Source organism: Suncus etruscus, chromosome 9 (genome assembly GCF_024139225.1).
Source record: "Suncus etruscus isolate mSunEtr1 chromosome 9, mSunEtr1.pri.cur, whole genome shotgun sequence".
Classification (NCBI taxonomy): Eukaryota; Metazoa; Chordata; class Mammalia; order Eulipotyphla; family Soricidae; genus Suncus; species Suncus etruscus.
Genome location: NC_064856.1, coordinates 71,818,681 through 71,846,666, shown reverse-complemented (window position 1 = coordinate 71,846,666; position 27,986 = coordinate 71,818,681). Strand labels below are relative to the sequence as shown.

Here is a 27,986-nt window from a genome sequence, read left to right as displayed (position 1 = left end):
AACCACAGCACGCACCTTCCCCCCTCCACTCCCCCACCCTGGCCACTGGAACTTCTGGCCAGACCACAAGCGCACACCTTCCTTTGGGCTGCTGGAATTTCTGGGCAGGTTTGGGGATGTCTCTCCCATCTCTGACAGACCACATGTTCACACGAAGATAATCTAACTTATACCATATAGGTCTAGTCAGCTCAGACCTAACACTCAATTTCCTCAGATAATTCACAACCCATAAAACAAGATAGCAAAAAAAAAAAAACTGAAGCAGCTTGTAATATCTCTATCATATTTAGACAAGCCACCTGGCTAGTAAAAATAAACTCTAAATCGAATAAACCTTTAAGCAGCTTTAAAATAATCAGTACAGCAGACCACTTTATTAAACAACCTGAAAAATCAACATTCAAAACCATCAAATGCAAAGAAATATGGGTAAACTAAGGAAGAAACTAGAAGCTGGTGAAATGGAGAGAAATCCCATCAAGTTTCCAAGTCCTCTACAAAGCACAAGCCCAATAGATGAGGACCTAAAAGCAGCAATGAATGTCCTAGCAATGGAAATCAAGGAATCACTAGCCTGAGAGATTAAGAAATCTATAGAGGAAGATGAACAATTCAACCAACTAAACGAAGGACTTTTACAGAAGGTGAAAGAATCCATACGATTGGAAGTAAGGAAATACAAAACATGTTAGCAAGCCATATAGCAGAATTACACAGTTAGAAGAACGCATAAAGGAACTTGAAGAAAAACTACAAAACAACAATGACAAAGAAGTCAATAAGAAAGAGACAAAACATTAGAAGAAAAAATGTAGGTACCTAATGAACAAAGATAAAAGAAACAAACCTACAAATTATAGTGATTCCAGAAGTGGAGGAAAAAGGAAAAGGAGAAGAACAAGTAGTGAGGGACTTAAGAGCACAAAATTTTCCCAACCTCTGGAAACATATACTTGTACAAATACAGGAGGCAAAAATAAAAATGTCCCTAAAAAATTAGACACTAACAGACCAACACCAAGACATATAGTAATACAATTGGCAAAACAACAACAAACAAAACAAAACAAAAAACCTAACAAACAAAGATAAACTAAGAGAAAGATGAATTTTTTAAAACAATAAGAGAGAGCAAAACCTTCAAATACAAAGGAAGGAACATAAGAATCAAATCAAACCTTCTATTTGAAAGAATTCAAGCAAGAAGACAGTGGAGTGACATAATTAAACTGCTGAATGAAAGAAACTTTCAATCTAGAGTCCACTGGCAAATCTCTCATTCAACTACATACAAAAAAAGAGAGATAACTCAAACCTCTAATGCCATGCATAAAGATCAAATAAAAATGATTTAAAAACCTTTATTTATATTAGATCTGAAACCATAGAGGGAAAAGCATGCAAAATGTTTGATAACACCAAAGCCAAACTAGCTAAAGATATCTTTAAAAATAAAGCACCACTAGACAAGCAAGTGAAATAAAAGATAAATAAATGGGACTATATTAAGCTGAGAAGCTTCTGCACCTCAGAATTAATCAGGATACAAAGACTACCCTAAGAATGAGAGAAACTATTCACCCAATACTCATCAGATAAGTGGTTAATATCTAAGATATACAAGGCACTGTTTGAATTTTGCAAGAAAATAATCATCTAACCCCATCAAAAATGGGGAGAAGAAATGAACAGACATTTCCTCAAAGAAGAATTACAAATGGTCAAAATACACATTAGAGAGAGAGAAAGGCAAAATACCTGCCCAGAATCAGGCAAAAGTTGGGTGTAGGAAGGACATGAAGGGCATTGATGTCTATAAAGTTGCATTGGTGAAGGGTGGTGTACATTCTAAGACTGAAATCCAACTATGAGCAATTCTGTAACAATAGTGCTTAAATAAAATTAAAAACAAATGAAATAAAAATGTGGATCGATAGCATAGCATGTACAGCATTTGCTTTACATACTTCTACCCTAGGTTTGATTCCTGGAAGCCCATATGACCCCTTGAGCCTGCCAGAAGAAACTTCTGAGTACAGAACCAGGAGTAAGCCCTGAACACTGCCAAGTGTGTTCCAAAATCAGATAAGCCAACAAATAAAGTGCCTCTTCTTAGCAGACTGGTAAATGGGAAACAATGAGTAAGGGAGAGCATTGATGGAAGGAAGTAGATACTAATGAAAGTTTTGGTGTTGAACTATTGTATACATCAAACCTAATCTTACATAACGTTTTAATTTAATAGTGACTTTTTCTAAAAATATAAGTTGTAATAGAGTTGAGAAATATGTACTTTGATGGACCAAATTCACTTTTAAAGAATATTATTTTCACTTAAATTACTACAGTCAAAAAACTATAGGAGAAACTCATGCAAATATCATGTTATATCTCATGAAAGAACTGGTTCTGGAACATTATACACCTGAAATGCAATCATAAATAATGATCATGAATGTATTTCACAGTGATTCAATTTAAAAGTTTTTAAATCAAGTTAAATCTAAGTTCACTATTTACATTCATTTGTATATATTCTTTTTGTCATCTATTATTACTTATACAGCACTTTGTATCTAACATTGACCAAAATTAATGTCATCATTTTAATTGCATACTCCATTACTTCCACAAGTCTCTCATAGATTGCATCAATGGTTCTGATTATTTGAATCCCTATACATACACTTTGATAAGTTTTAGTTCCCTTGCTAAAGTAAATGTGCATTTTCTTGATCTTTTCTTAGGAGCCATCAATGGTTGTTAACAAATAAGCATAGGCTTCAAATGTGTTTTCATGCATAATTGCGGCTTGATTTGCACTTAGCCATAAACTATCATGCTTCTGGCTTATTTTCTCTCCAAGAAGGATGGGGAAACACCTGGAATAAGTACACACTAGCAAACGCACAGCATGAAGCAGCACCACCCCAATAATCCAGGTCCCAGAAAATAAATGATATTTTTAAGTTTTTATGTGGTCTGTGATATATTATTATTATGGCAATAACTAACCAGTATATAAACAAACCACCTTTTCTCGGTGTTATTCAAAGCACTCCAAATGAATTATTGACTTTTGGACTTTGTTTCTGTCAAGTTATTTTAAAACACACAAACACTCTCTCTACCACTTTCATATTCAAAATAGTTTACACCTTCAGCCTCTAACTGCAGCCTAAATTTCCCAAAAACATGTTGGGCTGTCAATCTGAGAGTAAGTAAAACTGTTGAATGTCATTGCTACTTGAAAGCTAAAACCCATGGATAATTGACCCATAATAAATGTATACCAATATGAAAGAAGGTAGGTAGTACTGAAAAAAATACTCAGTTGCCTGTGACTTTATACCCTTGTACATTCTTTGTCAAATTAGAGAATGACTTCTTCAGCATTTTCAAATCTTAGTCCATTAAATCACATTCTTGTTTTCCTAACTTAACTTGATGGCCAAGAAAAGCTCTATTATTATTTGCTTTATATTTTCTTCTAAATTAATATCTTATTTAACCAAAAGTTATGTGCATAATTAAGAAACTTTAAAATTGATTATTTGCTTTATATTTTCTTCTAAATTAATATCTTATTTAAGCAAAATTATGTGCATAATCAAGAAGCTTTAAAATTGAAAAGTATGTTTCTCTTTGTCATTCATAGCAATACTACATACTCAAAATGCCTCTACTCTGATGTACTAATTTCATAGATGAAATGAGGAAGTACAGTGTCAGATAATAAAGACTGTTCTTTGGTCATTATAAAGATCCTTATTTGCATATGGGCATATAAGATCTGAAATCTAATTGGTGAGCTTCATAAACCTCATTGTATAGAATGTAATTGGTCAGCAGAAGTGGATAAGAGAAAGGATATGGAATATATATATGTACATATATTTAAGTTTAAGTCTTCATAGAGTTTTATGAGAGTTGAGCGATTGTTTAGAGCTGTCTCAAGACAGGGAAATGGAGGTGACTATTGTTGGACTCCTTATACTGCTTCTTGCTTGTGCTGCTTATTTTATCAAAAACATTGTTCACAGAAATATGCATATGTGCAACTGTAAATACATCAGCTGCAATGCTGATGATATCTGGTATGCAGAATGATATTCTTAATATAACGTCAGGTTAATCAGATCCATTGCAGCACCACATGTACTCATTTCTAAGTGAAGAAGATACATTCTCTAGCCAGTGGTCCTCAAACTATGGCCTACGGGCCACATACTGTATTTGTATCTGTTTTGTTTCTTCATTGCAAAATAAGATATATGCAGTGTGCATAAGAATTCGTTCATAAGTTTTGTTTTTACTATAGTCAGACCCTCCAATGGTCTGAGGGACAGTGAACTGGCCCCCTGTTTAAAAAGTTTGAGGATCCCTGCTAGACAATTCAATAACTATCTTCAACTCTTCAGCTATAATAAAATAATTTTAAAGAGGAGAACCATATCTCAACAATTAGGTGATTTATGACTTTACTCAGGACAAAATAAATAGTTCATGAAAAGAAATCCTTGAGGTCAGACAAACAGTATAGTGAGGTATGTCATTTTCTTTGAACAAAACAAATAAGACTTCAATATCTATAGTCAAATATGGTCCCCTGAATTCCAGCAGAGTGATACCTGAGCAAAGAGCCAGGAGTAAATCCTAAGCTGTGTATGAGCTTTGTGTTTTGGAGTCTTTGTATGACCCCCAAACTGAAATAAAATGGCAGAACTTGTCATACTAAGGTTTTTTATCTAAGAAACAACTCACATGTTATTGCTCCCTAAGGCACTGCCATTTCTCTTCCTCGGATCTAGAAAAATAAATATACTGGAAAAATGGAAGAGAAGGATAGCAAATACTCTACAAGATATGGTATATTTCAAAGGATTTGGCTTGTTTAGATGACCTTGAAAAAGTCTAGAAACTCTCTAAATTCAATTCCTGAGTTATGTAAGAATGATTGTAGTATATTCATAATTCTGTTGTTATGTGTGTGTCATCTGCAAAAATCAATGTACAGGTCATACCACCACTATAAGTTGAATAAATAACCAGATCCAACTTTTACCTCCATTTATAAAAAATCAAATTCTGAAGGAAATCTATAGGCCATATAATCAGAAGTTTTCAGATTATACCAAGGAACCAAGGTCAGGACTGAGCATCAAAAACAAATAAATACATAAATAAATATATAAATAAATAAATAAACAACTTACCATTTTCTATTTTACACATTACAAAATAAAAATTGCTAATAGTCCAGGTCCATTCATTTCTAAAAGATACACTCTAAAACACTATACCAAAAACAGTATATTTAAAGTTAGAGAAAACAAAGTAAAGACAGCACAGGGTCTAAAGTACTTGCCTTGTATGGACATGATCCAGGTACTTACCTCATATCAGTTAGGTCCCCAAGCACCACTGGGAGTGACCCCTGTGCACAGAGTCAGAAGTAAGCCCTGAACTATGAGGAGTGTGGCCGAAAACAAGTAACAATTTTTTAAATTTATTTGAAAGGCTGAGTAACCTGTGAATCACTACATTGGAATACTTGGGGTTAAGGCTCTAGAATCAGGGTTTCTTGAAAGTTTTCTGGAATGACTGAGCCTCTTGAATACTTGCTACTAGAGCACTCAAAGAATCCAAAGTATTTGTATAGCATAATTACTATATTTCATGCCTCTTAACTTTTGGGAAAAAGTATTGTCAGGTAAGACTATCACCTCAAACGGGTCTCTCGTTGTACTTAATAATTGTACTACCAAAAGGAAGTAATATATTTAGAGCTAAAGAGATAATATAAAGTTTAATATTAATTTTGCTTTGCATATATAAAATATTTATATATATATAAAAATCAAAAGAAAAAAACATAAGGCCTCCCAATGCTTACCACAGGCTGTGTTCTTTAAACTGACTGTATAGAAAAAGGAGGTACATTAAATGCACCCCATATACACCTCAGCCCAGGCTCTTTGCCTGGTCTGTATTGTGAATGGGGTGACATAAAAAAAAAAGTTTGCTTTGCATGAAATAACTTCAGTTCTATCTCTAGTACCTAATATAATTCCCAGGACATTGTCAAAGGTCACTCCTGAGGACTGTTGGATGGGTGCACCCCATCCCAAAAATCAATCGGGAAAAATAGCATTTTTAGTTAACTAGGATCTTGTAAACTGAATAATGAGGTACAGTTATTACTAGCTTAGTAGTATAGTAAAGCAAATTGTATTTTTTTCCTTAAGAAGATCATTATGCCTGGATACACTGCTAACCTTTGGAACTCTGAAATTTCTTATTCTTTCTGACAATCATTATAGATTTTATAAATATAAACAGAAGCATAACAGTCTAGAATTTTCACTAAGTTAGATGTCATAATATGAAAATTCATGTGTGTGGCCAGCTAAATTAATGAGAACATAGAATTCATGCTTGCTCTACATCTGCTATATTACAGAAATCTAAGTAAAGTGTAGAAGAAAACTTGATTTCTCTCTTTCCATTCTGTTAAGAAACAGTAGTACTTGTATTTCATTAAATAATTTTATTGGTATTAAATTTGATCAAATATCTATTACAAATCAATGTCAGCAACTAACAGTTTATCTTGCAAGGATAAAATTGGCAGGAAGCTATCATAGTAATAGTGCAAGCTCAAAACTTTCAGGGATCCAGACTTGGCTAGAGATGGATTTATAGAGTTGTTTGTGATTTACATAGGTAAATACTACCATTGTCCGAAACCCTGAAAGAGGAAAATAGACTAGATAGGTTGTTTTATTTATTTATTTTTTATTATTTTTTTGTTGTTGTTGTTTTTGGGCCACACCCGGCGATGCTCAGGGGTGACTCCTGGCTGTCTGCTCAGAAAGAGCTCCTGGCAGGCATGGGGGACCATATGGGACACCAGGATTCGAACCAACCACCTTTGGTCCTGGATCGGCTGCTTGCAATGCAAACGCCGCTGTGCTATCTCTCCGGGCCCAGGTTGTTTTATTTTAATCATCATAATCCCACAATCTTGGGAAAGACATCATTTCTCCAAAAGAGAAATATGGTATATTTCTTAAGATAATCAAACTTAATAAAACAACTGAGAGAAAACTCAACTCAAAGCCAAAAATATTGAGATTCTTAACCAAATGGTTCATTAAATTCATGGAGACAAAAATTCAACTTTTCAACACCTCTGCTTAGGGCATACTAACTGTGTGTTTCACAATGCTAATTACTTTCTATCCATCAATCTATATCCATACAGAGATTCATGAAAAAAAGGTAAACATTTTAACTACTATACCATCTATTCCCTTTCAATATAAATGGATAGGCCTAAAATTAACAGCCAGGGAAGAGTACTACAAACTAACACAGAAAGGAAATTTTATTGCAACAAAGATTTCTAAGCAAGATATAGATGGCTAGGTATGAGCTGGCAAGGGACGCTCAGTAGAGCAGCTGCTGTACAAGCATAACACACAAATTCAATCCCTGGCATCACCCCACATTCAATCCTGGTAGAACTACTGTTTAGGATGACTGGCTTCACAAGAAAAATATGTGATCTCCATCTTGTTGCAAGTCAGTGATCACCAGGGACCTTAATAATCACAATATCTAAAAAGGGACAACAAAACAGGGGCAGATAAAGAAAATATATAAATAAACAAATAAGTGTATGAGTGATGGTTGAGATTCCAGGCCACAAAGGATAATGAATTCCACTTAAATAAGCACAAAGAAATTGCTAAATGAAGGTCCTGAATATCCACTTTGTTCACCAGAATTAACTTGAAAGAGCTTGGGTTTTTTCCATTGGCAACAATAATAATACTAGGATAAAATACTTTTAAGCAAAGTTTCATGTTTTAAAATATTTCAGACAAAATATTATTAGCGGCAATAAGACTTATAATCCTTTAATCATTCTGTATATGAAAAAGCAAGAGTGGAAAAACCCTGAATCTCTTAGGTCACAATTTCCTTCCTTCCCCAATATTTATTGTGCCTATGCAAAAAAAAAAAAGTTGGGGTAACACCAAACCCTGCCACTGCAGCACTTTTTCTGGTTTTGTTTTGTTTTGTTTTTTGTTTGTTTTTTGATATTATTTTCCTTCTCTTTTTTCTTCCACTTTTCTCTTTCTTTTTCACTTTTGTGGATATTATTCGGTGATTTTTTTTCTTTTTTAGTAGTTGATACAATCATTCAGCCTCCTAAATTGAGGGGGGGAAAGAATGATACCAGGACCAGTCATATGAACATGTAGTGTAAATAAAAAATGACCAGACTGGAACACCAAACAGAATAGATACCCAACCTGTAACAAGCTGTAAGGTAGAGACCAGTTGCACTAGGATTTTGGGGGGTAGAGGAGGGATATGTGGGAGACATGCTGGGAACAGGAGTGGTGGTGGGAATGCCCTTTATTCATTATCACTATGTACCATAAATAATTCTGTGTAATGAACTTCAGTCACAATAAAAAAAAAGGAAAAAAAAAAGAAAAAGCTAAATAGAGATAGATTGATATTGATGTAGCAGCTAATAACTTGCCTTAAAGATGAAAAACACATAAATTTAAACCCAGCACTGTAATACATTATTTTAGTGGATTACTTCTTAATTATAAATTGAACCAATTAAGGATGTTTTCCACCTGATTAAAATTCATCTTGAATATAAATAACAACAGGTAATATCTACAGTGATTAAGCATGCTTTGCCCCAAATCCTCTTTCATATCTCTTTGTATCAGGATATAACATATGCGCATTCAACATAAAATTGAGTACTAACACCAATTGTTGTTTTAGAGAATGAAAGCAAACAAACATGAAATTGAAGAATAGTCTGAAATAAAAATCTAGCCATGCAGAAAGGCCCAGAAATCAAATAACGAAGATACCATTTATAGGTGCGAATGGAGCTACCTGCTCACAATCCACCCCAAACAAAGAATTCATAAGAGTAGCCTAAGTAAATAGGCTATTTCTTTTGGAAATGAAAGAAGAATGTTATGCTACTTCCAATTTGAGATGGCAACTCAGCAAACTGAATTGTTTTAATATCCTTTTTTGTAACCTGTTCTAGGATTTTCAAGTATGGTGTCAGGATGAATTTGTCCTAGTGTGTTGTATGGGCAATAAATAAATACCTTGAAACTACTTATTCAAGGTTATACTAATTGTAAGAAACATCCTTTTTAATTCATTTCCATTTCTATTTTGAAGAGGGGATTAAAGAAATGAAGTGAGATTGCATGAATTAATAATTACCTGCAACCTGCTGAGTCTCTATATGTTCTTATTTCACAGTTCATAATGGGAAGTAATAAATAATGAGAGGTTATGGCTAATCTGAGCACTTATGGAATTCATTCTCATGTGACCTGTGGGACACACACACACACACACACACACACACACACACACACACGCACACATACACACAAATGATAGAATAAGGAAGCTTGTCTCGCAGGAATAAACAAGAGGAAAGATCAGTGTCTTTAATTCTTTTTTTCTTCTCCATGATTTCCCATATTCCTATATACTGAGACAATTGAAATGATTTCCCCCTTCCTTCTTTCCTCTTCTGTTTATCTTTTACTCCCTTTTTTATATATCTTTTACTTCAATATTTGAAACATAAATATAGTTAATCAGTTTACAATTTGAGAAGACAGGTAGTAGACAACAGTATACCCTATGAATACTATGACTACTTTACCTGGTTATCATGACCAGTAGCTGTTTTACTGGTGTGGTTGGGAGGGCCACACCCAGAAATGCTGAGGCTATTCTCTCAGCTTTGTGTTCAGAAGTCATTTATAACTTGCAGTTCTTGGGAGACTCTGTTCTGGAGATATGACCCAGGTCTCCTATGCATCCAACATCCATGCATCCAGCCTTTAAGCTAATTCCCTGACCCATTGTCATGATGAATACTTAATTTGTAACTGTTTTCTATATACTTCATTAACCACTCATAGTAGTACTATATGCTATGAAAGTTAAGGAATGGAGAAGTAATAGATTTAAAATGATGCCAGACAACAATGTTTCTCAAGCTATCATAAGCATTTTGTGGGAAGTTAAAATTTTAATAAGAGAGAACTTGTTGATAGACAGAATACATTCCAGTTTGCCTGGAACATAATTCATTTATGCCTCTAGTCTTGGCTTAGTTATACAATAGTTCCACTTTTTATGCTAATAATTCACACAGTGTGAATGAACATAAATGGCCATTTTATGCTGTAGGGAGGTTTATATCTCTTAGACTTAAATATTGTCTCCCAGACCCTTTGGCTGGATGATTTGATAAATTCCTTTACTTCTGGAAGCTTTGGCTTCCTTGTCTGTAAAGAAAATTTTAATATTTGCTTCACTGGAATTATAGTTCAGATTAAATAAATTGATGTAAAAAATATTTAAAAATAATAATTGTAATTATATAAATACTTATACATATTATTATTATTAAGACAGATCATATTATTCTATCAGCTTTCTTTGTATCCATATGCAACTTAAACACATACCTCCAGACTTTTCAGGCTACCTTCACTGCATTCCTATAAATACACACATAACAAACACACATGCCCTTAAATTTCAAGGTAATAGTCATATCAATAAATACCTATGAATATCATCAGGCATAATACTTAGCACTGTTTATGGATCTAATCACTTAAAATATGGAATGTGTCACCTACATCTTGTTTACTACATAGTTTGCTCTAAAATTTTGTTGAACTGAAGAAACAAAAGGAAAAGCAATATATCACTGTCTTCTAGAATTAGGAGAAATGATTTTATATAGAACTTAGAATAATGTAGAACTTATGTTGGGCATTAATGTGTGGGAGTTTTTAATATTTTAGGCTTTAGGGAGAAAGTGTCATTCTCTGTGTTATGAAAATATATAAGCTGCTAAAATAGAAAAATAATGTAACTGCCTTTTAAAATAAGAGCATTATACATCCCTAATTATAAGTAAAATGCAAATTTGGGAGTTGGAATTGATTTTCTCAGAAAACCTGCCAACATGTCTATAATTTATCTCTTTCCTCTAGGGTGAAGCTAGAAATTTAGCCCATTTGCTTCCTTCCATCAATAACTTGTCTAAATAAGAAAGCCTAGAAAAGTATGTGTCTAATATAGAGTTATCCTGCATATAGCCTTCAGAGAAGGCTAAATCAATTTTTTGCAAGTCTAGCCAACATTGAAACACATGGGACATAGGAGTAGCTATTATAAATATTGTATAGTGAGTTATCCTACAAAATAATTTTAATATAATAGAAACTTATTGTTACTTTTATTTTGGCTTTTGAACCACATTTGCTGATTATCAGGGCTTTCTTTTGGTTCTGCAGTCAGGGATCACTCCTGAAAGGTAAGGGGGGGCCATATAGAGTGTTGGAACTTGAACTCAAGATTGTTGCATGCAAGGCAAGTCTCCAACCTTACTATCTGTTTGACTGTCCTATTGCTCCTTAATCTGAACATTTTTACATATTTACACATGTATATGTGTGTATATACACACACACATATATATGGTAAGGTAAAGTAGAAAATGCACACTCACAACACAAATTTTTATTTGCTCTCTTATCATGGAAAATATTATGTCACTTAAGCCCCATGTACTGAGACATTAATTTTTTTTCTACATAGATATCCAGTTCAGGCCCAGGAAAAATAGCTAAATGAACTGTAACACATGCATTTTATACAAGAGTTCTATGTCTTATCTTTAAGGTTATATGGTCCTTTGAGCATGGCCAGTAATACTGAGCCTAGAGTAGCTCCTGAACATTGTTAGAAATGTCCCTAAAAGAAACCAAAACCAAAAATATACAGTGTTTCATAACAACTTTATCTAGAAAGATGTAAGTTAAGCTGAAAGCTGTTTTCTTTTTTATTAATATCTTTATTTAAACATCTTGATTAAAATATGATTATAGTTGGGTTTCAGTCATGGAAAGTACACCCCTTTCACCACTGCAACATTCCCATCACCAGTGTCCCAAATCTCCCTCCTCCACCCTACCCTGCCTATACTCTAGACAGGTTTTCTACTTCCCTCATTCATTCACATGTTATGATAATTCTCAGTGTAATTATTTCTCTAACTGCACTCATCACTCTGAGGTGAGCTTCATATTGTGAGGTAGATCATTCCAGCACTCTTCTCTGTCTCTGAGAATTATTGCAAAAATGTCATCCATAGATGAGTGAGACTATTCTGTGCCTATCTCTCTCCCTCTCACTTATTTCACTCAGCATAATAGTACATCCATGTATAGGAAAATTTCATGACTTCAACTCTCCTGATGGCTGCATAATATTCCACTGTGTATATGCACTACAGTTTCTTTAGCCATTTATTTTATTTAGCCATTTATTTGTTGAATAAATGGTTATTGGTTGTTTCCAGAGTCTTATTATAAATAGTGAGGCAATGAATATAGGTATAAGAAGGGATTTTTGTATTGTATTTTTGTATTCCTAGGATATATCCCTAGGAGTGGTATAGCTGGATTGTATTGGAGCTCAGTTTCCAGTTTTTGAAGGAATCTCCATATCTGAAAGCTGTTTTCTAAAGGAATGCTCATTAGTACTATCCAGAAAATGTAAATTAAATGAGATAGTTGTAAATCATTGCTATGAATCATTGCTGTATGTCACTGAAATTTCAATTCACACACATGAAAAACATATATTTAAAAAATACCAAATCTACAAAATATATGCACACTTATGTGCATTTGTCAAGAAGTAGAAATAATGCATTTACTCAATGACAGGCAGTGAATAATTTTTGAAATAAAAATATAAAATGTTGTTCAGCTCAAAGACAAGATTAAAATGTGCTTTTTATTACAAAGTGAGTATAATTGGCCATGCTAAGGAAATAATATTAGAGAAAAACAGAGAACAACATGTTCTTTCATTTTTTAAGAGTTTACTAAATTTTCTTTTTTAGGGAGGGGGTTTGGGCCATACCTGAAGGTGCTCAGAGTTTATTCCTGGCTCTGCACTCAGAAATCACTTCTGGCAGGCTAAGGGGACCATATGTGATGCCGGGGATCAAAACTGGGTCCATCCTGAGTCATCTGCTTTTTAAGGCAAACGCCCTACCACTGTGCTATTAGTCTGGCACCAGACCAATATGTTCTATCTCCTTAAATGGAACCAATCCCATTAGGTCCCTAGTACCACATGGTCTCAGGAGATCTCAAAACCACATCACTCTATGTTTGGCCCCCAGGGCCACTGAATGGTGTCCTGGACTCCTTGAACTCCATGGAAGTGGTCTGGGTAATCTCTGGAACTGCATTCTTGGGAAATCCTTGCTGTCTCACATTTTATTGCTGGCCCCAAATTCCCAGTAAGAGCCAGCCAGCCTCTTGAGCACTGCTAGGATAACATCCCTCAAAATAATCAGAAATAAAAGATAAGTGTTGTCAGTTGATTTCAGTCAAGTATAAAATATAAAGAAACAATGCAAGTAAATAGATAAGGCCAAATGAAACCAAACTCTGGCTGCTGGCCTCAAATATGAGATTATCTATGTGGAAGAGAAAAGGGAGATCATACAGAAGAGACCAATTGACTGTGGTGAAAGGATATAAGCACTTTAGTTGTAGGCATGATCTGGTAATATTGTACCCACCCCTAAAAGACACACATTTACAGTCTCCTAAACCGTATTATGTCAATCTGAAAAATCATCACAGAAAAATGAATAACAAAATAAATTATTTATGAACTATATTCAAAAAATATACACAAATAACCTCATCCTTAAATAAACATATTTGGCAATGGGGAGAATAATTTAAACACTAAATTATCTTCTATGGAGCAATGTCTAATTTAAATAAAGAGAAAGAAAGTTGAATTAAGGGGCCGGAGAGATAGCATGGAGGTAAGGCGTTTGCCTTTCATGCAGGAGGTCATCGGTTCGAATCCCGGCGCCCCATATGGTCCCCTGTGCCTGCCAGGAGCAATTTCTGAGCCTGGAGCCAGGAATAACCCCTGAGCACTGCCAGGTGTGACCCAAAAACCAAAAAAAAAAAAAAAAAAAAAAAAAAAAAAGAAAGTTGAATTAAAAATCTAGATTAATTCTTATGGATGGTTCCTCAATATTGGGTATGTAAATTATACTACTTGAAAAATAGCACCTAAAATAATAAGATATTTTCTCAAAGAAAATAAAAAGAAGAGGTGACATTAATTGTTATCCACTATATCCTAGCTAAATCATAAAAGAGATGGAATGTATCATCAAAGTGAAAACAATTCTACAGTATCCTTTTTTCATGATCCCTTGAATCTGGCTGATCTTAATCTGTCTTTGCTCCACCAGCCACAGAAACTATAAAGAAAACTGAGGAGTTAACAAACTTGAGCTAAAAATTAACAAGTCATTGGTAAAGTAATCTGGCTTTGTCTTGGGAAAAAGTTGTTGGTTACAAACTAAGAACAAAGACTAGATTCTTTAGACTTTACAGTAACTAAAGACTAGCACTGGTGAAGGGAAGTGTTCTGTTTATGACTGAAACCCAACTACAATCATACTTGTAATTGTGCTAAAATGCTAAAATAAATATATTATTAAAAAAAGAAATATGACTCTACTAGGTTCAGTATGTAGGTCTAAAAATCGATTATGTGGTTAATTCTGAAATGCCCTCTTTAGACTTTCATGATTCCATTTACAGTAGCTACCAGTTAAAAAAATTCAAATGCAATTGTTTGGGTCTTTGAAAAGCAGATGCTCATAATAAAACACATTTTACCAGGTTCAAGTGAAGTTCAGAGACATGCAAATGTAAGTCCAATTGCCAAATCAAAAGAAATACTCATTTGTCATTGTAATAAAATATCTTATAAAAAAAGATTGGCACAAATGCAATAACAAAACATTAAGGGAGGCTGATCTACTTTAGAGAAAATTGTAGAGGAAATGAAAAAGTTTTAGAAATTCATATGCACAAATTTAAATTCCTGCAGCCCCTGAAGAGCACAGTTGTATAGAATTTAATACAAGAAACCTCCATTTTTGTTCCAAAAAATTACATAAAGGTAATAAGATAGGTTTCTTGAGGAAATGGCTGTAGTAACTATATATCCTAATTCACAAAATGTTAAACATAAATGCTAAATTACTAAACCTCAGTGGTTTTAGAGTATAATATGCAAGTTATAAAACAATGCTTGTACAAGAGTAAGAAGCTAACAAAAAATTTTTAAAATACAGAAAAATCCACATTAAAATTGTAATAATACATAGAAAGTTTTACATTTTAGGTGATTAAAACAATTTACTTAGAAAAAATTATTTTGTATATATAAAATAACATAAAATGTTCATAGCTATTTCTGAGATGTTATTAGTTATCTCTTTATTCTATTGTAAAGTTGTTATATGTATATATTACACATGAAAAAGTACCATATGCATAAAAACACAAGTTCCAAAAAGTTATCTTTGTGTAGTATATTTCTGTAGTTCTGTATTGTTGAAGTATAGATGAAGTTTTTTCCTTTATATACTTATATATGTATACACACACACACACACACACACACACACACAAATAAGTATTTCTGTTATTTACAAGTTCCTAAATAGACATCCCTTTATTTTTTAACCAGTGGTGGGGGTAGGGAGAACTTGGGAGAGAAGAGAGGGATACAATATTTATCATGTACAAATGAAAGGATATGTGTCTAAGTTTAAAAGACAATTTCCACACAGAGGCAAAATAGAGCCCAGGTTTAAGGGGTTGCCATTACATGCAGCCAACTCTGACCCTCAATCTCTAGCACAGCATTATAGTTTTAGAGCAAAACCATGGGGCCAGAGAGATAGCATGGAGGTAAGGCGTTTGCCTTTCATGCAGGAGGTCATCGGTTTGAATCCCGGCATACAATATGGTCCCCCGAGCCTGCCTGGAGCCAGGAATAACCCCTGAGCACTGCCGGGTGTGACCCAAAAACAACAAAAACCACAAAAAAAAAAAAGAGCAAAACCATAAGTCACACTTTAGAGCTGCCAGGTGTAGATCCCAACTTACCCTCACAAACTACTGCACATATATTTAACTTATGACACATTTCCAAAAATTTACAAGCAATTTAATATTTACTACAATAATTTTAAAAGGAAAGATGATACGATATACTAGGTGAAAATGAAAGGAGCCAGATCCAAATTTCTTGGAGAAAAAATAGGAACATACTGTTACTTGTAAAAGTTGATCTGCCTTCAGCCCCAGTTGTATTTTAAATCAGATTTTTAAATCTTTCTTCCTTTGTTTTTTAAATTTTTATATCATCCTAAAAGTATCAGAGTTTCATAGGCAAGCATGGTGGGAGAAAGCTCTGCAGCAGAAAATGCAGTTAGCAATGACTCACACCATGGCAGTTATAATGCACAGAACAAGTTATCCAAACATTTCAACAAGTAAATTTGAGATTATACTAATTGGTCTGGATTATATAAAATACCCACCATGTGTTCAATGGGTAGACAGACCATCTCTGTGCCAAGAGGTGACCAAGGATACATGACTGATTGTTCCATTAGGTAAAGGCAAAGATGAATAAGAAAGGATTCTCCAAGGATACTAGAATAAAGGAGATGGAAAAGATTGCATGCAAATAAAATTCAATTAGTATAACTAAGAACATTATAGAAAATTATAAACCAAAGTTCATCCAAAAGTTAAAAGGACTGTACTTATGATACTAATCAAAAAATATAAGCAAAAGAAATGGTCCTGAATATTTATTATTTGTGAGCCAAAAAGTATTTTTATGCTTCCAAAGAGTCAAACTGAAAGAAACATAGAAGTTACCAGATACATGACATAAAAAAGAACAAGCCATTTTTTCAAGAGCGCTATAGGTTTTCAGTTTTATATCAAAATGAAATAAATTTTTCTTTTTGCATCTCCATAATAAAAATTGGGGAGTACTCCGTATAACACTTTACAGCATGACTATAGCAGACACAATAAATTTTTCTTGGTTATCTTCTATCTTACCTTTGGTTACTAGTATAAACGAAAAACTTGACTAAAGCAGTTCTATGGGCAAAAAAAATAAGCACCAAGGTCCCAATAAACATCGCTCCAATGATCTGACAAGATTACAAGGTATAATTTTGAGCATTTGGAATGATGGATGGTCTAAATATCCTTCAGGCATTTCGAAGTTTCTGATAAAAATTATATAATAGTAGTGTCAAGGTTTTATCTCTTCAGAACTCACAAACCAGATACACTGAATCACCAAGAACTGAATCACTCTGACAAATATCTGGGAAAAAGTTACCAGTAAATTTTTTACTCAAGGAATTTAATCAATGCAAAAGCCTGAATGGACAGCAGGTCTACTCTCAATTTCCAACCTAAAATTTTGTTTTTCTGTTTCAAGAAAAAAGAAGTTTTACTGAAAATAATGCAATTTTTTTAAAGATTATTGTTATAATACTTGACTGAAGCACTTGAGAAAATTACTTAGCAGCAGACCTGTCTGTAAATTCAATCTGTATCAGGATCTCTGAGATTTTAAGATTAAAAAAAAAAAAAAGAACAATCTTTAAGGAGGAAACAGCACTCTCCAAACAAGTGGAAGCACAGATAAACAGATGGGAATATATTAAGCTGAGAAGCTTCTGCACCTCAAAGGAAATAATGTCCAGGATACAAGAGCCACCCACTGAGTGGGAGAAACTATTCACCCAATACGCATCAGATAAGGGGCTAATATCCAAAATATACAAGGCACTGACCGAACTTTACAAGAAAATTGGAGAGAAGAAATGAATGGACACTTGGACAAAGAAGTACAAATGGCCAAAAGGTACATGAAAAAAATGCTCCATATCACTAATCATCAGGGAGATGCAAATCAAAACAACTATGAGGTACCATCTCAAGCCAAAGAGATTGGCGCTTATCACAAAGAATGAGAACAAGCAGTGCTGGTGGGGATGTGGAGAGAAAGAAACTCTTACTCACTGAGGGTGGGGAATGCTGCCTAGTCCAACCTTTATGAGAAACAATATGGAGATTCCTCTAAAACCTGGAAATTGAGCTCCCATACTTTCCAGCTATTCCACTCCTAGGGATATACCCTAGGAACAGAAAAATACAATACAAAAATCCCCTTCTCGCACCAATATTCATTGCAGCGCTATTTACAATAGCCAGACTCCGGAAACAACCAAGATGCTCTTCAACCGATGAATGGCTAAAGAAACTTGTACATATACACAATGGAATATTATGCAGCCATCAGGAGAGATGAAGTCATAAAATTTTCGTATATATGCCTATATACACACATATATTATACATATATATAAATTTCTTTCATACAGCAAGTAGCCAGTGAAAAAACTTGGGATAGGAGATTAGAAGATGTGGTCCAGAGATGTGGTTCAGTGGTAGAGCACTTGCTTTGTATGAGGGAGGGTTTGGGTTAGAATTCTGGCACCAAAAAATCTCACTTGAACTATTGAGAAACAGTGAGTGAGGTCCCAAACAAATATATTTTAAAAAGAGAGACTAAAAGTAGTATATAATGTATAAAGTTTAACAGCCCTGCATTTCTCTCTCAATAAGATGAACTAGAATTAGACAACACAAGATTTGAATAATTGAACTGATGAAAACAAAGACTGCCACTGTGCACTAGATACAGTGGGTGCTAAACAGAAACCTTTTGTGTAGAATTCATAGTTAAAATTTTACTAATTGCTACACTTTATTCGTTTTATCTTCTTAAATTCTGCAAGGTATTTAAGCAACCTAATTTTTGATATATAAAGCAAAAGAATATCAAGAGGGTTCATCATGTAAACTACACTTGCACCAATTTGAAATCAACCATTGCTTTAATAATAAAATACCATAAATAGGGTAGCTTTGTTACCTGATATTGTCTTACTGTCTGGAATCTCTATAATCCAGGATAAAAGAGCTCTATATTTTGGCTTCTTGTGAGGTCTTTCCTTGATTTATAATCAATCACATACTGTAACCTCACATGGCCTTTTTCTCTGCGAACCTGTAAACCTGTTGTCTTTTACTTTCTTATAAGGACTTTGGTTCTATTAAATTGGAAACTTGCTCTTATGACCTTATTATATGACCTCAATTTAATTACCTCCTTAAAGGCTCTCTCTTTAAATGAAGTCATGATGGGCACTTGGAGCTTTAACCTAAGGATTTGAGGGGTGACATAGTTCAATAGACAATAGTCACAAGCTCTAAAGTTCTCTTTTAAATAACAGCTTGCAAATTCATCTTCACTACAATGACCAATGACTTACTACTAGCCCTGATGTCCTTACAAAGCTCTAATTCAAAAGCTTTAAAACAATTTGATTTTTGAAAGCCTTAAATCCATTATCAATATGGATCTATAATACTGGCATTTAAATTAAATTCCATATGATTAACACAAAAATAAACTCCAAGCACATAAGGGAAGAACCTCTATGACTAGAGTCCTTCTGCAGAGAAAGATAATAGAGAGAGAAATACATTAATCCAGTTTAAAGTAGAGTTTTTATCCCTATGGAAAAACAAGACAGAAGGTGGAAAAAGCTTTTTACATTATTATTTTTCCTTTTAATTTGTCTTAAATCTTTCTATATAATATTTAAGTAAGAGATGCTACCATAAACTCCAGGTGTGTACATGTGTGTTAAGGAGAATACAAAAACAGAAATGACAGTATAAATGGCAAAACCGTGAAAATCAAACATGTTAAAACTAAATAAGGTATTTAAAATCATTATGTTATCAAAGAATACTTATATTCCAAAGAGACATAGTAATACATGGAGAAAAAGATGACCTTTTCATTTTTTGTGGTAGAGCTAAAACAGAACATAAATTGGGTAATAAATAGCATTGAAATAGTATAACATAACTTTTCTTTGCTTCCATAAAAATACACTATTAGTGTCGTTTTTTTTCATCTTGAAATAAAATTTGCATTGCTCAAAACTGATAAAATATTCATAAATAAATTACTTTCTCTGAAAGCTCCATTTGTTCCCCTAAAACAAAAGAATAAGGCGATTTCAAATGTTATGATTATGCACATTAGATATAAGCTCCAGTTACAGAATATAAAATATACAAATTGTTCATGGTATCTAGTGTCTAGTGTAGCCAGAGAAGTTGTGTCCATTTTTAACTGTTACTCAGTAACAAAGGGGTCATCACAATAAATGTAAAACATATTACAGAATAAAAAGTATTTAAAATAAAATCTCCTTTCTACTTGCAGCAATTAACCTAGAGGACATCAGATTATGTGATATTACAAATAGCAGACATTTCAAACACTCAGGCATTTGTGACAGGATCAAGACAAATATTAGCTAAGAAAAACATCCTCAGATCATGAACAGAAAATAATGGCCTATCTGAGGATATTCCATTTCCGACATTACAATACTGAGTTGTTTGTACTTTAAACTATTCCTTGAAACATTCACCTTTCCTAATTTTTTAAGAAAAGCAGGTGGGGTATTATGTTTTCTGTGTATTTTCTAAATAGATAAGTGTTATGATATTTAATAAATCGCAAAGCATTTTTATAAGAACATAGTTGTTACTAGGAGGTCAAGAGTTCTCTGGAGAAAATGACTAGATATTATTAGAATATTAGAAAGACTGGATTCTGGCTGTAAGGAAATGGAAAGTTACTTAGCCCTGGTATTGACCATAGTTGAATAGATCAGAGGAGGAGGTCTGACAGAGTGGTGGATCAGACAGGAGGAACAAAAATATTATGAAAAAGAATGAAAGAACTAATAGTTGTTGACAAGTTTTATTTTTGCCCTTTTTACTGTAAATAAACTAAGCAACTTTACATTTTCTTGGTGATTTGTAACTGTTGGAGACAGCATCACCTGCAACTACAGATATCAAAGAGCAAAATATTTCCCTTTCTCAGATATTATAGTCAGAGCACAGATCTATGACTCTGGTGAGGGCAATCAGATGCAGTTTTGCTTTCATTAATTAGAGTCGTCTATTGTCATGCACTTACATTTGAGACTTCGATGAGATGACACTTATGTTTAGCAGTGACAAAAAAACCATATGTAGACTCAACTAATCAAGTTCAATACTACCAATTATACTATCCTAATAGGCCATTTCTAAAGCAATTTTGGGATATGACATATTCCCTTGGTATACACCTACTATCTACCTGCTTCCAATATTTATCCAATGCTTCTATTTTCTGCTGAAGTTAATCAAAGGTGAATCTATTAATTTAAACAGCTAAAGAACTGTGTGGAGTATACAATGGGGAAATTCAGCTTTCTGGAGCTATATAGTCTCAATAATCATAATGGTATTAGAGCAATGCCATGGATTTAAAGTCAGGTAGGCAGAATTTCATATGGCATTATAAATTAATATTCATTATGTGGTTTTAAATAGATCAATAAATTTAAATTATTCTATTTTTTACTGTGCCACTAATGTAACTACTATAAGCCTAGAGTTTAAAAATAAACAGTTTTCTAGATAAAATATTGATAGGTGAAATTTCATCATCATTGAATAAATATGAATTTTGGAAGGAACAGCTAACTCTATTTAGGGCTCACCCTTAGCTCTTTTATCAGTGATTTCTGCTGACACTGGGGGATATGGGGCATAAAGATCAAATGTAGGTCTGCTGTGTGCAAAGCTAGCACTCTACCTGCTGACTCTGACCCTAATATAAATTAATATCTCCATGCCCTCAATAGCAATGAAGAAAATAAAATAAACTAAAAACTCTGTGTTCAGTCACATCATACTTGGAGGAATTTTAAATGAAAATCAGATACTGTAGAAAGACTTAGAAAATAGTCTTGAAGTATCAAAATTATACAACAGAATTTGTTCGATCATAAACCTGGAAATGGAAATGTGTTTATCCATTACAAAGATTTTAAGTTATCATAGTGAGACTAAGAACCAAAGTAAAATAATGGTATTTCAGAGTAATAGAATCAAACCTAGAAGTCTAGCTGTAAACATAAAGTTTACTTAGAATATAAAAAAAGGTAGCATTTACGTGATGGCCAAGTCCTTCCATAAATACTGATTAATCCTGCACCTTATTTGATCCTTATTTTTTCAACTAGTCTGTTCGGGAATAAGGTTACTCTCCCTTTAAAAATAATAAAATAGGACCTGGATTCTGAGGTAAGATAGTGAGAAGCAGTTACGGCTTCTCTGAATATGTTCAGTCCTGATTAACTTGTTCAGATTGAATATGCTGTGTAGAAGCTGTCATTGTAGGGGCCCTTTCTGTGGGAATTAAAGCTTTAAATAGTGTGGTATTGGCAAGTGAGAAAAATAGAAATCTATTCTGTAGAATGAGTAAAGTGTACACAAAATGGAACCAATGATCAAGCACATAGGTTTGGTATATAGAGCCATGGATCCATATTAAAGCTTGAAAACTAGCTCAGCGATATAATTTTGTTTCCAAGAACCTAATCATACAGTTCCAATGGTGCAGAGAGTGGCTTCTGCAATACAAGAATGTACCCAATCAGGTGGTGTTCATCCATTTGGTGTTTCATTACTTATTTGTGGTTGGAATGAGGGACGACAATGTTTATTTCAGTAAGATCTATCTAGAGCTACATTGCATAGAAAGCCACAGCTTTGGGATAGAATTAAGTGAAGGGGAAAACTTATCTGAAAAAAAAAACTATAATGAAGATCTGAAATTTGATGCCCATCATATATTTATCATAACCCTAAAGGAAAACTTTGAAGGACAAATTACAGAAGCAAATATAGAAGTTGGACTCTCTAACTCATCACAAATTGGGAGAAGAAATGAACAATTTTCCAAAGAAGAAATACAAATGGCCAAAAGGCACATGAAAAAATATTCCACATCAGTAATCATCAGGGAGATACAAATCAAAACATCATGAGATACCATCTCATGCTACCGAGACTGGCACAATCACAAAGAACAAAAACAATCAGTGCTGGTGGGGATGTGGAGAATAGAACTCTCATTCGCTGCTGATGGGAATACCATCTAGTCCAGCCTTTATGAAAAACAATATGGAGATTCCTTAAAAAGCTGGAACTTAAGCTCCATATGACCTAGCTCAGCGTTTTTAACCTCTGTGCTGCAGCACACTAGTGTGCCATGAGATATTGTCTAGTGTACCATGGGAAAAATTCTAATTTCATTCATAACATGCGGCTTCAGCATGATTGGTGTATTTGTGAGCTGAAGCGCATGTTATGGACTATAAAAACTAAAGATAGAGAGAGACTGAGAGCTGTTGACAAAGAGATGTGTGTGTCTTTCGACAATTCCTGCCAGAATATCAGCTTTGTGTTCAGCCAAACAGGCCCAGGTTTCACACTGAGTAAGTAACAAAAATATGAACAATTATAAAATACTTTATTATTTCATAATAAAGTAATTATAAAACAATTTCTTTGTGTTTATTTGATTCCTATTCAAGAGAATTATTTATATATAGTCAATAAAGGCATAGAGTTAAATTTTTTAACATTTTCTAATGATGTTGTGCCTCATGATTTTTTTTTAAAAAAGTGTGCTTTTGCACAATAAAGGTTGAAAAACACTGATCTAGCTATACCACTCAAAAATGCCTTTCTCACACCAATATGCATTGCAATGCTATTTAAAATAGCCAGAATCCAAAAACAACAAGATGCCCTTCAACAGATGAATGACTAAAGAAACTTTGGTACATATACACAATGGAATATTATGCAGCCATCAGGAGAGATGCATGGAAATTTTCCTAAACAAGTATGCACATAGAAAATATTATGCTGAGTTAAACAAGTAAGGAGGAGAGAGATAGATACAGAATAGAATCACTCATCTATGGGTTTTAAGAAAATTAAAAGACATTATTGTAATAATGCCCCCCCCAAAAAGAGATGAGGCCTAGAAGGACTGGCTCATGATATGAAACTAACCACAAAGAGTTGTGATTGCACTTGAAGAAATAATCACACTAACAACTATCATGACAATGTTAATGAGTGAGAGAAATAGAATGCTTGTCTTGAAAATAGGCAGGGTGTGGGGAAGGAATGAGATGGGGGACATTGGTAATGGAATGCTGCACTAGTGAAGAGGGGTGTTCTTTTTAATGACTGAAACCCAACTACAACCATGTTTGTAATCATGGTGCTTAAATAAAGATGTGATTTAATAAAAAGAAGTTGGAATCTACAATGAAGCTATATTTAGTAGATACACTCCACAACAGAATTCAAGGATTAGTTACTTGACTGCTGAAGTATAATAATGAAGTGATGGAAAATCTGGAATGTCAGGTAATAAATCTAGTAAACATATTTGAAATATTTTGTTTTGAAGACCTTTGTATACTTATTTCTTAATGGTTTCATGGACTTATGCTTTTAGATTGACAGTTTTAAGGTATTCAGGATGGAGCAATAGCACAGTGGGTAGGGTGCTTGATTGCACATAGCTGACTCAGGTTTGATCCCAGCATCCTATATGATCCCCTGAGTCTGCTAGAAGTAACTTCTGCGTGAAGAGCCAGAAATAACCCAGGAATGTTGCTCAGTGTGGCCCCAAACTAAACAAAAGACACTTTTAAAGCATTATAAATTATAAAATCCAAAAAATAACAATGAAATAAAATTAATTAACTGAAGAGATAGATAGCAAATAAGTCAGTTGCCCTGCAAGTCGCTGATATGGGTTTGATCCTTGACACTGCAGATGACCCCAAAAGCCCCACAAGGAGTGACCCCTTAGAATTACATTAACACTTCCAGGATTAATTCTTGAGCACTATCAAGTATGACTTCTAAATCAAAATTGTAATAATAATAAAATGTAAAGATAATACAAGTTATTTGCAGTGAAAATAAAAGTATTGTCCAAGGCAATATTGCAAGATAAGAGTTTTAGCTAGGATTATTTTTCCTAGCAGCCTGGCTCCAGAGATACTCATCCAAAGAAAAAGTATTATGAAATATAAGAGGCACCAAAACATAAATTCAAACTTGAACAACATATGTAATAATGTAAGCTTGTAGTTTTTAAGGGAGAGACAATTTTCTTCCCTCTGGCTCAGCAAGAACTATTGTGCTGAGAAGAATGAAGTGTATGTGTCAAGCTTCAATATATAATTGTCAAAAATTCACAGACATTGATGGTTAACATTTTAATCCATTCAGCAAATATAAAATACTTGTTTTCCTATGCAGTGTTTATGTCATTGTTTATTGTCAATATCAAAATTAGATATCTATAGAGATATCTAAATAAATACATTAGTAATGGAAAGAATAATACCAGTCAAGCAAAGTATATACAGGTTAAGATTCTAATATTCTTTAATTGACTATTGAAATAGCAGCTATAATGATTTGCCCTAATAGTAAGCATTCTCCCGTAGTTGGTGAGTACTGTGGGGAACTATAGAGTGGAGAGATAGCCATGAGGGACAGTGCTCCTGACCTCCTTATTGACCTATCACAGCCCTGCAAGTGAGAAATCTGGGAGGTCAGGACTCATAAATGTCTGCAGGAGGTCCTGCATTGTAAGGAAAGAATATTACTTGTTAAAGGGGAAAAAAGGAATATTCCTAGGGGTTTTGCTTTTTCTCCAATATACAAACTTTCAGAAAACACAGTAAAGCAAAATACTTTCATTTAGGAAATACAAGCGAGGAGAGAAATGAGAAAATTCCATAAAGAAAAAAAATTACCCAACATCCCATGTTGGAATGCTGGCAATGATCCAAATGAAGAGGATTCCATAAAGTAAAGGAGAAAAGTTGGACAACAAGAATATAAGGCTATGTAGGTGATGCCAAGAATAGAGTACACCCTTTGATTTTGCTAAGCTGAACTCTATAAAAGATTTTCAAGGTCTCCTACCCCACTATCACATTCATAGGGCTTTCTACACTGATTAGTCTTTCTGAAGGTTTTTTCAAGAAAGGACTTTGGTTTCTAGTATTATCAATTTGGTTTACTGAAGTATCATTCATAAAGTAATCCAGCTTCTCTGCACACTGACAAAAGGGCTGGAAACGAAGTAATTCATTTTTAGATCCTATTCTGTTACTTTCTGAAAAAATTTTTTTATCTCTTCTCTATTTCATCTTTGGCCAGATAGTTAAAATAATGGCTAGTGTATGATATGAATGTGGTCAACTCCAGTTTGATTCACAGAATCCTACTTTGTATACTGTGTACCACCACAAGTGATCCTTGAGTGCAGAGTCCAATGTAAACCTTAATCACCACAGGATGTGGCTCAAAAACGAAAAGAAATTTAAAAATTACTCATTTTTACTTAATTTCTACTTCAGTAGCTTCTTTAGATAATCCCCTTATGTCCTTGGGAGTATTTATATGACTTTAAAGAGACCTCTATCAGAAACTACCTGTACCTTGATCCATGAGTAGAAAATTTTTCTCCCTAACTGAAAGTTTCCCATTCCCCTCTTATATTCACTACACCCGCTCTTCCAAGAAATGAATTTGAAATCCACTAATTTCTTTTTTTTCTTTCTTTCACAGTAATATACAGGGTACATAGTGACAATGAATCAGGAGCATTCCCAACACCAGTATTGTCCTCCCTCCATCCCTGTTTCTAGCATGCATCCTTTATCTCCCTTCTTTGCCCCCTGGACTGCAAGTGTAACTGGTTCCCTCTGTGTATAGTTGTTGTAGAATGGGTATCAATTCTGTTGTCATTGACTTTGGGTTTGGTGTTTAAGTTTGATAATTTTTTTATTTCTACTCAATGATCATACAACTGTTTGTTCCTGTACCATCCATGATTCCCCTGCAAGTTATGTGGTTCTGTTTTTTAAAAAAAAAAAAAAGAGAGAGAGAGAGAAAAGAAAAAAAAGAGAAAAAAACACTGGGAGGAATTTTCTAGAGGTTATAAATATCAATTCAAAAAAAGAAAGGGAAAAGGGTAGACAAATATAACAAAAATCAACAACAAAAACAAAAACAAATAAACCAAAACAAAAACCAAAAAATCCCGAAACCAGCAACTACAAAAGAGCTCAACAGCAACAAAAACAACTGCAGGCTCCATACACACTCATTTTCATACCCAAGGTCTTTTTATGGTGCCAGGAAACTTTCTGCACAGTTGTGAATGATAAAATCAAGCCTCTGTAACTAGATATCTTGGTATTTGCACAAGTCATAGGATGAAGCCTAGGATAGATTCTTTCTTTATGGTTCTAGAAGTTCTGTTCCATCACTGTTGTTGTAATCAGCCTTCTACAATTACTGGTCTTGGTTTTGGCACAGATCCTAGGATGAAGCCTAGAATAGAGTCTTTGAGGATGGTTCCAGAAGTTATGCTCAGTTGTGGTTGTCAAAGTCAGACCAATGGAATTGAAAATTTGGTTATTGTACAAATCCTAGGTCAAAGCCTAGGCTAAGGCTTTCTTATTGGTCCCAGGAGGAGTTTTGCCCAGTCATGGTTGTCAAAGTCAGTCTTCTGTAGTTAGCTATCTTGGTTTTTGCATATATCAAAGGATGGTATGTCTTCTGAATTCATCTTATCATGAGGTGATGAGATAAAATAGCCTGATCTTAGATCAAGTTGCTGCCATTTCTTTGTTGTCAGGATGTCATATCAAAACTGGTGCATGTTGGTGTCAGAGCAGTATTAGGAATTTCCCAGTGGGAGTTTGGTTCCTGGTGTTGTTGCAGTGAATTCTGTCGGTTCAATGTCTGGGATTTAGAATTCTAGATTGGATGGTTGCTGTCTGATCACATGGAGTCTAAATTGGGTCCACATGACACATGTTTAGTGTGGGAGACGCCCCTGTATTATAAAATGTATGAAATCTTATTCCTAGTAGATAAGAGAGTGTTTCTATACATAAAATTTCT

The 27,986-nt window shown here is 34.0% G+C and overlaps 1 protein-coding gene, 1 non-coding gene and 1 pseudogene across 3 annotated transcripts in view; 2 read left to right on the top strand and 1 right to left on the bottom strand.

Moving 5' to 3' along the window:
• The window catches only part of NELL1 (neural EGFL like 1), a 1,037,291-nt gene that overhangs the window by 413,968 nt on the left and 595,337 nt on the right, over window positions 1–27,986 (bottom strand). The gene's annotated exons all lie outside the window — the stretch shown is intronic.
• On the top strand, window positions 5,883–6,015 carry LOC126019301 (small nucleolar RNA SNORA51). Its single transcript, XR_007499029.1, has one exon. It is a non-coding gene; the product is annotated as a small nucleolar RNA SNORA51 (small nucleolar RNA).
• LOC126017538 (proteasome subunit alpha type-2-like) lies at window positions 22,323–22,921 on the top strand (annotated as a pseudogene).